A 13,415-nucleotide genomic window follows, 5' to 3' on the forward strand; every position below is an offset into this window, starting at 1 on the left:
TCCTCCTTCCCCTCTGCCTTCCCGCCTCCCTTCCCGCCCACCCCCCCTCTGACTGGTTGTCCTCGCAGCTGCTCTGGGACTACGTAACGACCGCTCACCACGCTCGCTTCTTTGTTGAGCCAGAGCGGGTTTGAGCGGTCGCCCGTAGCCCGTGTGGCCTGCTGCTGGGGCTGCCTTCCTAGCCCCGTTGGGCTCCAGTTAAGCCTCCTTCTGTTTTCTTTGTTGTTTAGTTTTCTGCCAGCGCTCTGTGCGCGTTTGTGCTGCCCCCTCCCTCCTCCTCACTTCCTGGTCCTCCTTCCCCTGTCCCTTCCCGCCTCCCTTCCCCCCACACCCCTGTCCCCTTCCTCTCCCCCTGCCTTATATCCCACCCCCCCTGGGCAGCCCCCCTGCCCGGCACCCCCCTCGGCTAAGGGCCCCTTAGGCAAAGGGCGGCTCCTACGACTGCGGCTCCCTGTGTGTCTGCAGGTGTCCGGAGGGGACGCCAGGCGCCAGTTTCGCCTTCTATCTCCAGCTTCTGCCGGCCCACACCACCTACACCTGTTCACCTCATGCGCATGGTGCCTTCACCTCACTGTCTTCCCCAGTTGTGGCTACTTGGGTTTCTACTCCCCTCTCAGGCTTCTCAAACTTAGGTGGCCTCTCCACTGGGTGTACTTAATACGCATTTACTGGTGTTCTGTTGTTCCCTAAAATGTGGTAAACTAGGGTTTTTCTCCCCTCGCAGGTTTCTCAAACATAGGTGGCCTCTCCACTGGGTGTACCTAATACGCATTTACTGTTGTTCTGTTGTTCCCTAAAATGTGGTAAACTAGGGTTTTTCTCCCCTCGCAGGTTTCTCAAACTTAGGTGGCCTCTCCACTGGGTGTACCTAATATGCATTTACTGTTGTTCTCTGAAATGTGGTAAACTAGGGTTTTTCTCCCCTCGCAGGTTTCTCAAACTTAGGTGGCCTCTCCACTGGGTGTACCTAATAGGCATTTACTGTTGTTCTGTTGTTCCCTAAAATGTGGTAAACTAGGGTTTTTCTCCCCTCGCAGGTTTCTCAAACTTAGGTGGCCTCTCCACTGGGTGTACCTAATACGCATTTACCGTTGTTTTTTCTGAAAAGTGGTCAACTTGGCCTTGCCGCTCACTGTCCTCCTGCTTTCATATCGTCTGTCTCCCCCCCCACTCCCTCCTACTCCATAGTGCTCTCTATCTCGCCTATCTTCTCTAACTGCTTCTCTATTGACTATCCTGCTCTCCTCACTAAATCTGGTAGGAAAATGTTTAAAAGGACATCCTGGTCTCCAACCCAGGCCTCCCTATCGCTGACACCTACACTAGTGCCTGCTCCAAGGAAACTCTTACTGACATCCTCTTTTTTGTGCCTTCGCCTGACCTATGGACCCTTCATATGGTCTCTATGCTCTGTCCTTTCTCCTCTTCTCCCATTAATGGTGGCACCCGTTGGGATGTCCTCTTGGCCCCCTTCCGCTCCTCTAAGGCCATCCTTAATGTCTACGCTAATGGGACCGTCTTGGTCCAAGGCCCTCAGGCCAACCTTCATCTCTTTGATAGACGCTTCCCACGCCTCATCAAGTTCCTTTCCTCTCCTGCTGTCCCCCCTCCTCTGTCCTCGGCTACCTTGCCTCTACCCTTCCTCCCTGCCCCCTCTCTTGCTCCTTCCTCACCTCCTTCTTCTACACCTCCGCAGGGCGTACCTCTGATCTGTACCCCTCCCCGGAAGTCCTTCAAGGATGGCAACCTTCTCCACATTGCCACTCTTAACTCTCGCTCTGCCATCAAACATTCCTCTGATATCTGTCACCTTCTTGAGGAACTGGACCTGGATGTCCTCAGTCTCACTGAGACATGGTTCACGGCCAGCTCTGTCACCAGCTTTGACACACTCCTACCTGACGGTTACAAGATCCTCTCCGTGCCCAGGCCCAACCGTGCAGGGGGGGTGTGGCCCTTATCTTCCCTGAGTGGATTCCTGCCACTGTCACTCCTACGCAGACCTACTTCTCTTTTGAGTGTCTTGTCTGCCGACTCTCTCTCTCTCCTAGCCATTCCCTTACAGTGGCTACTATCTATCGGCCACCTGGTCAAATTTCCTCCTTCCTCTCTGAGTGGGCTGACCTATCCTCCTCACTCCTGGCCTCAACCACTCAACTCCTCTTCCTTGGTGACTTCAACATCCACCTGGATGCCTCCTGTCCCCCCTCTGGACTCTTTCGTGACCTCTGCGACTCTCTCTCACTCTATATTCTCCCGTTTGGGCCTACCCATTCTGCAGGGCACACTCTTGATGCTCTGATCTCTTCTGACCTTCCCCTCTCCGTCAATCTCTCCACTCCTCTCTCCTGGAGTGATCACTTTCTCCTATCCTCCCACCTCACCCTCCCTACCCCACAGGCAAAGCCACCCTCATCACTGCTAACCACCTTCTCGGTGAAGCGCGTGTCAATTGAGGCTTTCGCTGCCACCTTCTTGCCCCCCCCCCCCTCTTCGGCTGACTCCCACCCTGACACAGCCCTCTCCACACTCCACTCTGCTATATCTGATAGTCTTGATATCCTTGCCCCTGTCATGAGAATCCACCTGAAGCCCAAAGCCAAATGCAACTCCTGGTATGACTCGGATCTCATCACCCTAAAACGCAATTGCAGGGTGGCAGAGAGGAAATGGCGTGCTTCATGTACATCCTCTGACAAACTGGCCTGCCGCCTGCTCCAAAGGCAATACCGTCTCTCCATTCTCACCAAGGAGCGAGCCCTTATCCAAGCCCTCATCTCTGCTCCACAGGTAGAGAAGAAGATGTCAGAGAGGAAGGACCCCAGTTGGACCTGGGAGGGTCGATTGGAAAGGAAAGAGGTCAGCCATGCCAGAGCCTGACCAGTGATACCCAGGTTATCACAGAGACGGTTGAGCAGGATGGCATGGTTGACAGTGTCAAAGGCAGAAGAGAGATCGAGCAGAATGAGAACACACAGAGTGTTGGAGTCGAGGTTCGAGAGCAGGTCCTCACGGATGTTCAGGAGAGCAGTTTCCATGCTTCCGGCAGCTCTGAAGCCAGACTGATGGTCATGAAGACTACCAACAGATTCAGCATGGAGATTAAGCTGGGAGATGGCCAGTTTCTCCAGGAGCTTGCCCAGGAAGGGGGTGATAGAGATTGGGGGATAGTTAGCTGGGCAGGAGGGGTCAGAAGAAGGTTTCTTAAGAAGGGGGTGCACAAGGGAGTGCTTGAGGGGGAAGGGAAGACTCCAGAGGCGAAGGAGTGATTGCAGAAGTCAGCCAGGGCAGGGGCCAGGGAGTCAATGTGGTCCTTTATAGTTTTGGAGGAACAGGGGTGGACCTGTTTTGACGAGACTTTCATAGATCAGACTTGTCTGGAAACCTCGTCAGCAGAAAAAAGGGGAAAGGCAGAGAAGGAGGGAGGAGGGGTGGCTGCAGAAGGGCCAGAGCGAGAGCAAGGAATAGAGGGGTGGAGGTCATAGGAGGAGAGTGAGGACAGGATGTCCTGAGTTTTTTAAATGAAGTGGGTGGCCAGTGCCGTGCAGAGGGCCTGGGAGGGGACAGGAGAGGTAGAGACTGCAGCAGGGTTGGCAAGCTCCTTGCAGATTTTAAAGAGTTCGGCCGAGTTGTTAGATGCCGCAGAGATGCGAGCTTGGATAAGGGCTCTCTTCTTAGTGAGAACGGAGAGCCGGTATTGCCTTTGGATCAGACGGCTGGCCAGTTTGTCAGAGGATGAACATGAAGCATGCCATTTCCTCTCTGAAACCCTGCACTTGCGTTTAAGGGTGACGAGATCCGAGTCATAGCAGGAGTTACATTTGGCTTTGGGCTTCAGGCGGATTCTCATGACAGGGGCATGGATATCGAGGGTATCAGATATAGCAGAGTGGAGAGTAGAGAGGGCTGTGTCAGGGTGGGAGTCAGCCGAAGGGGGAGGAGGGGGCGAGAAGGTGGTAGCGAAAGCCTCAACTGACACTAGGAACTTTGCGGCGCACTTAGCATCAGGGCGTGCACATGGACCAGCTTCGACCCACCTGGAAGAAGAACGAAGTCACATTTGTCTCTGCGCAATCCGTGAAAATATTATTTGAGAATTAGGAAACATGTCCATGACTTTCCCAAGTCCTTCTTTCATAGCAAATTGCAAAGAAATTCCAGACACATGACCTAAACTGTTCCCTCCACAATGAATTACAATTATGTCTGGATGTTGCTTTGTTTCCAAAGTAGCACAGAGAGGTAGCAAGTCCAACCACTTCATTCCACGTACTCCATGCCAGTGTACTTCAACATGTGGAAATCCAAGATCTACAGCTACTCCACAGCTTTGTGCATGCACCTTCAACCAATGTATCCACAAATCTCCCAAAATCCAAACAATCTGTTTTCTGAAACACACAGCCATAGCTATCTGTTGTTCTCTCAGCAAAAAGAGTATCTGAGAAACTCTCTCCTGGCACAACACACCCACTAAACTTTCCTGACCAATCCCTTTCACTGCTCATTCTCATTTGCATGACTTCTGAACCCAAGAATCCCCTGATGTAACTCCCGATGTCCGCAAACTACCGCCATGTCCGTGAACATATGGTAACATGAACAGCCCTTCACCATTTCCACTTCACTCTCTGTGCCATTCCCTCATTGGATGTAGCTAAGAAATCACATGACCATGCACCAATCACATTCAAGACCTCTACATCTAACTGCATCATCATAGATCAGCACTGCAAATGTACTGTGAATCTCTCTGAGTACAAGCGTCATATCATTGGCAAGCACCATCTGCAAGAAATACTGTACAAGTCTCCAAGATTTCTTCTTGTAGCTCCATGCATATCCATATGCATGAACACAAACTACAGGTATGCATATTTTCTGTACAGTACATGAACACATTTTCAAACTGACTTTTAGCTTGTGTAATCTGTAAAATGAATGTACTGTCTTTTTTCCAATTTCCTAAAATCAACTATCACTTATAAACCTTTATACTATTCACTTTCTTAATACACACACTATCAAATCATGTTAAACTAACATTTTTTAAATGAAATGTATAGACTACATATATTCAAACAAAATTGCATGCATGCACACTCTATGTTCAAATCTCAAAAAATAATACTTATACAATTACATTTATTTATTTATTTATTTATTTATTTGATTACTTTAATTTAAGCATGAAAGTTAATTCATGCTATTTCTGTGCCTAAAAATAGAGAATGTGCACCATTCTGTCCAAAAATCCCATTGTCTTAAACAGCGATTTACAGCCAGAATGGCGCACAAATTCCTACTTTTGGACACACAAATTCCCCAACTCAACCGCTAGAATTTTCATATTATAGAAAAAACAACTGTTTTTATTGTATACATTAGATTTACTATTTGTACTTCTCCACACCACTAGCCTATTTTTTTCTGTCATGTGAACCTGAGTTTAGTAACACATTAATTGAAGAATACACATCCCTACTAATTGTAGTTCCCAAATCACAATCAGACACCATTACATACATCATCTTACTCAAACACTCATGCACACAGCACACATACATTGCAGAACACCCCAACCCATACCTTCTTTATTTTTTTCAACAGACCCTAAAGAATGCCTACCAAAAGTCAAGTCCGTAGAAAGCAATGCAGAAGTAGAGCAAATGAAAATAAAAGTGTCCAACATAAGCATCCATCTCTAGCAGAATTTGTAAAAAAAAGTTCAAACAAAACAGCTAATACAGTCATTTAGTGAAAAACAAGAAGTTTCAAGTATAAATACTTTGCCTTCTCTATCAAAATGTAAAACAAACCAAAAAACAATTAACAAAAAATCAGCTATCACTACAGATAAAACTACTTCTTTAAATTTTAATATAGTGCAAAGTAAGCATACAAGAAAAGTATTTTAGCCAAAATGTTCTGTCACAAAGTCCTTCAAAATCTTATAAAAACAGGAGAGAAATCAGGTTCAATGCTTAAAACCTATCGTAGGAAATTAATTTTAGAAGCGTTGATACATAGTGCAATTCTTCTCAAACGAAAGTTATTTATTTTAGTGTTAAACAAAATGAAACCACTAACAAAACTAATAACTAAATTAAAAAAAGACTTCTCAATAAATGAAATGTCAACAGAAAGAACTTCTTAAGTATCTGCGGAGGTGAATGGAGTCACACTACGAGCACAGAACCATACTTTAATGAAGAAGCGTACAAACAAAAACAAACAAATACAATTGCCATACATAGCAGTGGTCGAGGTTATGAAAAAGTTAATAATACCATAATGGAACAAGAAGTACTCCTTACAAAAATATGCCCTGAAAACTTAGAATTACCCGTCCATTCAACTGAATCAGAACGTCTAGGGCACAAATGGCCATGCACGTCAATATGTAACATTCCTAAACAATTTTTCAATTCTTAATGCCAATTCCTCAATCAATATGTAAAAAGCAAAGACAAAATCAACATTAAACTACTGCAAAATATGGATACCTGTCCAGTGTGCAAATACACAGGAGTACAAGGACATTCATTGGCCTGCATTATAGGACCTACTTGTAAAACCACCTTCCATTATATCAAAAGAATATCAACTATAAGAAATCTAGTCTATAAACTGTACTATGCTAAAAGTCCTGCTTTAGCACTAGCAAATTTAAATAACATTCTTCTACATGGTACAGCAAAATACCTACTTCAAGAAATTTACTATATCCAGAAAAATTATTTTGGAAGTGAAAGCCATTTACAGAATGAAATAGCTTTAAACCAAATAAGCAACAATTCTACACATGGCAACCTTTTGCTAAACACATACAAAAAAGAAATACTAAAATTTAAAAGTACATCAGCTGAAGAACCAAACCATGTATGTGTATGTTGCCGCAGAACTTTTTATAAACGTAACACGAAAGCTGTAGACCTATCATATAAAATAGAAGACAATGAAGATTCTAAATGGTTTGAATTAGCTCTCTACCTTGTAGCAGAAAACAAATACGAAATAAGTTACCCCTTAATACTTTGCAGTTACTGCACTACAAAACTTGACAACAACCAAACTCCGTCACTTGCTATCGCAAATAATTTGGAATTATACCCACTACCAAAACCCCTACAACAACTTAAATTATATGAGAGCATCATAATTCAAACAGTACACCCATTTCAAGCAATAATACGCCTTCAAACAAAAACAGTAAAATTACCTCCCTCTGAATTGGTAAAAGCATGTGGAAAATGCTACTAATAGATGAAGTGAGCATGGTCTCCAACCTAATGTTGACTTTGATTCACCTCAGATACAAGAAGTACTGAAAACAAACTATGACGAGCTCTTTGCAGGAAAATACATTGTTGTTTTCGGAGATCCTCTTCAATTGACACCAGTAAAAGGTGAGCTTATTTTTAAAACATTAGGACACAAACTCTGCTGTAAAGCTGTTGGCAGCATTGGAAATGTCAACCTTTGGCAACATTTCCAATACAGAGAATTAACAGAAAACGTGCGGCAATCTGCAGATCTCACTTATGCCAACATCTTAAAAAGTATCAGAGTTGGTATACTCTCTAAAGAAGCAGAAACAATATTGAAAACCCATCAAATTAATGAACTTTATGGCGATAATGCATGTGCTACAGATGTTATGGAACAATTAGCTCACAAAAATGTCAATTGTATGGCCTTAATGCCAACTCTTGCAAATTCAATGAAATAATGTTAAGAAAAGAAATGCAACCAATAATGGAAATTAGCACCACAGACAAACTAGATGTACATGGTATGACACTACCTATGTGTGACCAAGCCACAACAAGACTAAATAGTTTAGAAAAATCAATCTCAAACACAGCAGGCTTAGAAAAGATATTAAAATTATCCTTAAATTGCAGAGTAATGCTTAAACGTAACCTTGACGTGGACCAAGGACTAGTTAATGGAGCACTGGGTACAGTTGTTAGCTTTCAAAACATACCCACGTGACAACAAAATTCAGTTTGTCAATATACTCTTTGACAAACCTTCAGAACTTAAAAGGATAGGACGCTCAACAGCTCGATTCCTTCTCTTCAGAGACATGTATGTATGCAGAGAACAATGTTCTCTAACTCTTGCATACGCAGTCACGATTCATAAATCACAAGGTATTACCCTACACAAAGCAATGCTAGATATTGGTAACACAGTCTTTAAAGAAGGCATGAGCTACGTAGCACTATCACGCTTACGTACACTTGACGGTCTATTTCTAATCAACTTTGATGCAAGTAAAATAAACACTGATATTTCTTGCATTTTAGAATACAATAGACTTCGCTCACTATACACTCCCCATCTAAACACATATTCAATGAATAGCAATGAATATGCTATTTCAATTAACACCAATTGTTGAGAACATTTACTTACACAGTACAGACCCATTGTGTTTGCAAATGTTAGTACTTCACAGAAATGCAGCAAACATATATAGTGTTTTGGAATAAGACAACAATTGGACTACTGTGCTAGAATGGTGAAATTTACTATAAACTCACAGGAAGATCCACAAGAATTTCTAATGTACTTACTACAAGTACTGGAAAACAAAAACATACCTATAAATGAAATCTTCCAGATTTCATACATGTGGAAACATACATGCACTCTCTGCAACAATGTGGCACAAGAAGAAATCCCCAATGAACGCTTCACATATATATATCAATACCTAATTGTGAATCCATTCCATTTCAGCAACTTGTACAAAATGCAAACCATGGTAGATTATGTTCTACCTGCAATTCAGATAATCGCTCCACGTTAGTCATACAAACACATAGTAAATATGTAATACTAATGCTTCTATGTTACAATACAGATGGTACCAAAAATAACTGCAAGCTGACTGGAATCACACATGGTCAAATATCACTTGGTGAGAAAACCTTCACAACAATAGGTATAATCTACCACACAGGAGCCATAACCATTTCAGGGCACTACACTGCATATATAAAAAAGAAATGTGGATGGTTTCAATGTAATGATAGTACCATTACTCTAAAGCAGAGATTACCAGCAAATCTTACAAACGCGTATTTAATGTTCTTAAAACCAAAATTTGATAACTAAACTGTACTTAAACCTCAAGTAAACTTGTAGTAAAAAATATAAACTGTTAGAATATTCCAAAAGCTATCTAACTTCCCAAAGATTCTACAACCATTAATCACATAAATGAATACCACTAAATTAGAGCAAAAAATAGACAATTAGAATATGCCAATTGGTATCTAACTGTCCCAAAATTTAACAATATCCAAACAGATAAATCAATACCACTAAAATATATAAAAAAAATAGACAGAATATGCCTACTGGTATCTAACTGCTCCAAAATTTCATAATATCCAAACAAATAAATAATATGTTACTATGTTACTGCTCCAAATAAAATGCAACAACCCAATGTATAAAGCATTAGCCAGAAACAACAAATGAACACTGAAAACAAACAAACAAATAAACTGTAGCATAATAGAAAAAGGTTTTTTTTTAATCCAACATGTTTTTTTTTCTCCCACAGACCCAATGATTTTAGCAACAAACACAAAAACTGAGCAAATGGCACAGTACTGTGGTTTGTAATCTACTAAATATGAGGGTCCAAAAAAAAATGTTGATTATACAATGTGAAAAGTCATTACAAAATACTAATACTAACATGCTATTTTTTTTTATCACAGAAAATATCAAGAAATACATGTACTCCAGTTACTAAACCAAACAGTAATTATATTATACAATCTATGCCCTAGCCACAATCATCACAGCATATCGCACCCATAGTATCTTATAACTTTGTTCCTTATAAATGTGTTTTTGACCCAAAATTATAAGCAACTATAAATTGGATATGCTGCGGTGGTTGTGGCTAGGGCATAGAGTGTTGGGTGCATGGCCCAATGGTCATGCACCCAACACTCTATTCCCTGGCCACAACCAGGTGGGGGCCGTGCTGCAGCGCACGAGGAATCATGTCTTAAGATGGCGTTCTGGTTTTCAAAATGGTTTCCAGGACCTAGCCTAATACAGAACGTTTGGTCAATGTGTCAGCCAGTGGTCCACCCACCACCTGGGCCCTGTTGCAGGGGGTCCCCTGACGAGTCATGGACGTCACAAGGAGGGGACAGCAGGGGAGAGGGGGGTCTCTTGGACCTGTCCTCCCATACAGATTCCAGCCGCCTTGTCCTCGCCGGGCTATCCCCGCTCTGAGCCTCCCTACGGCTGATAGGCTGCCTTTGCCCCCACCGGGGACTCAGGTAAGGCTTTCTTTTTTTCCCCCTTTCCTCCCTCCTCCCACCTCTCTGCCCTCCCCACCCCACTTACCTTCTATCCCTTGGTCCACGGTGGGGGACGATGGCAGCCTCCTGGGATGTGAAGACTCGGAGCGGGGCCATCCCCACTCCGAGCCTCCACACGGCTGGAGGCTTCCATTGTCCTCCGCCTGATACCACGGTACATTTTCATTTTTTGATTTTTTTTTCCTTCTCCTCCCTTCTGCCCTCCCAACCCCACTTACCTTCTTTTTTTTCAGGAGAAGATGCATTGGGAACGCTTCTGTTTCCAGCACGTCCACTACCGATGGCCCCCATGGAAAGTGAAAACAGACTCTGGCATTTTCTTTGTCTTTTTTTTTTTTTTTTAATGCTGCAGCTTTTCGGGACAAAAATAACGCTTTTCTTGCCCTGGTCACGCAGTTCTTGTGGGCTGGGGTACTAATAGTTATATGCACCTGGCAGCGGGGTCATTACCTGAGTCGGTAATGCCCCCGTCACTCGGGGCATATTGCTTTATCATGTAAAGTACATAAAAACTCATCACTCATAGCCACGTCTAGAGTTCGTGGTTACAATATGAAACTTCAGGGGGTAAGCCAAATAGTGTTTTTTAAATAAATATATACATTATAGACCAGTCTTAGAAATGTAATACATAATAGTTCCGTCTTAGAACGGACTCTTTTGGGGTACAAACAGTGTACTTTTTTGCAGATTGAGGCCTATAGCCAAAGGTATAGTCCAACTAACCCATGGCTATGACCCTCCCCAGTTTTTGCTGCGGTTAACCATACTGCCGAAACTCAACATCCCATTGGGCTACACAACGTAGCCGTGGTTATTCATCTATGTTTTGAAAAATACATAAAATCTTTCTATCTGAAAAAAAACAAATATAATCAGTTAAAGAATACACACACTATAAGAAACACAATTTAATACACACTTTTTATGACCGTCATATCTTGTATGCCGTGCATCACATGCACTATATAACATAGATTATTTGTGCATACACCGCTGTTGTTCTCTTTCCACATACTAATCAGTAGGTCATTGGGAAATAAATCCAACTTGGATTACAAAGAAACATTAAAAAAAATCTAGGTGTTAGCAATGGTTGTGCAGAATCAAACTCCACACATTAAAGGTGCTGCCAAAAAAAACAGAGATGTGAAACACCCTCAGCACTCCATTTCAAGAATCATCAGAAATGCAAGAGAGGTTCAAAAAGAAGGCTTTTCATAAACTTTCTACAAATGTACTGCTCCCATCTCCAGCAGCATCACTATGTTTTAAATATTGGTTGACCTTTTACAGACATTAACTGTCCAACCTCTGGTGCAAATCTACTGGGATGATGAGAACAATACAGCTAAAAAACAATTCAAAAAGAAAAAAATACTAAAATGAATTTACAAAACAACATCATTTGTACTACCTGACAGAAAACTCAAAACAGCTAAGAGTACTGCATAGCTGAAACTGCATTAAAATTACAACAAATACAATCAAATAAACCTTCAACCTCACTAACATAAATACAAACTTGAAATGCCTAAACATAAATGCAGCTGATTGACAAATCTAATTTTGTAGGTCCATGTTAGTGAGAGTTAAACAATACATCAACAAATGTTTGCCACACAATCAGAGCAGATGAAGAAAATAATAATAAACACCATCTGATAGCAATAATTAATATAAATAACACACACACAACACTGCAAATAAACCTTCAAGCATGTACATATTTAATGAAACTTTCGCATCACCCACACTCCTGCCATGTACACAGGGAGAGTTCTGCAATCAAAAGGCTGAAACTGAAGAAAATGGTGACTTTTATACTTTCGAAAATGAATGCCAAAAAAATAGGATTATACACAAATAAAACTACTAAAATGGAAGACACATTTTTACTACCAGCAATCACAAAGAGCTACACAAATGGAACAGTAACACCAATCAGTAACAAACAATGAACATCATATACATCTTTTTTTTTCCCCCGCAAAAAGCATCTTTCATAGCCGTGGCCATTCGATGCAGATGCAGAAATTCCTCAGTATCATGGCTACACATACCTTTATTTGCAAACTCAAAATCAAACTAAGCCAGCCTTCAAAACTTCAAATAAAATAAGAGAACACCTAAGCAGATAAAATAACTCACACAAAATAAAATTTGATGCTATATCACCCACATAACAATATGATTCTTGCATAGAAAATGTCTGGTATATAGACACACCTTTAAATATAACTAATAAAATGACGAAAAACATTTGACACACATGCTTTTCAATAGACACAGTTAAAGAACCACACTGCATGTCCGTTTGATGTTAGCTGCTGCTTTACTAAAAAAAAAAACTACAAATACAAATACATATTTCGACTCCCCAAAACTACAAAGAAGTGAACATAACATCAACATGCCTATCACTCCCCCTCCACTCTCCATGGTCCTCCACCACTCCTTTGGTCTCTGCAAATTCCCAAAAAACACTCAACACATTGATGATGCTATTCCACCCAAACAGTTAGATAGCCAGGGCTACCACACGTCCACAAACCCACAACGCACCATTTGCCACAATAGAGCCACAGCTGCACAGGGTACCACATCTACCCATGGGTAGCAACTCTGTGCAATGAGTGGCTACTGGATAGCCATGGATAATTACAACAGTACCATCAACCAATTACAAACTCAAAAACACACACATCATACATACCCTGCTCTTACAAACTACTGGAAATTCAAACTGGGAAAAATGTTCCTGGAATCAGATGAAGACTGCAGATTTCGTGGCTGGTTTCAAAACTGTGTGACACATCAGAGACAGTTGGCTGTTATGGTTGCTGGCTTTTTGTGAGAAACTATATATGAATATGGACCTAGGTTTGAGTGGTTTTAAAATTAAATGATTTGGATTGCGGGGAATGCGTTGGCACCAAGTTTTTCCAAAATTGTTAAGTCTGAGAAATACACAGCAGCCAAATGTCATACTAATTCATTGTGGAGGAAATTATTTGGGAAATGTACGTGGTGTGTCGCTTATTTTAATGATGA

This window comes from Ambystoma mexicanum, chromosome 7p (assembly GCF_040938575.1).
Source record: "Ambystoma mexicanum isolate Mex_15411 chromosome 7p, UKY_AmexF1_1, whole genome shotgun sequence".
Classification (NCBI taxonomy): Eukaryota; Metazoa; Chordata; class Amphibia; order Caudata; family Ambystomatidae; genus Ambystoma; species Ambystoma mexicanum.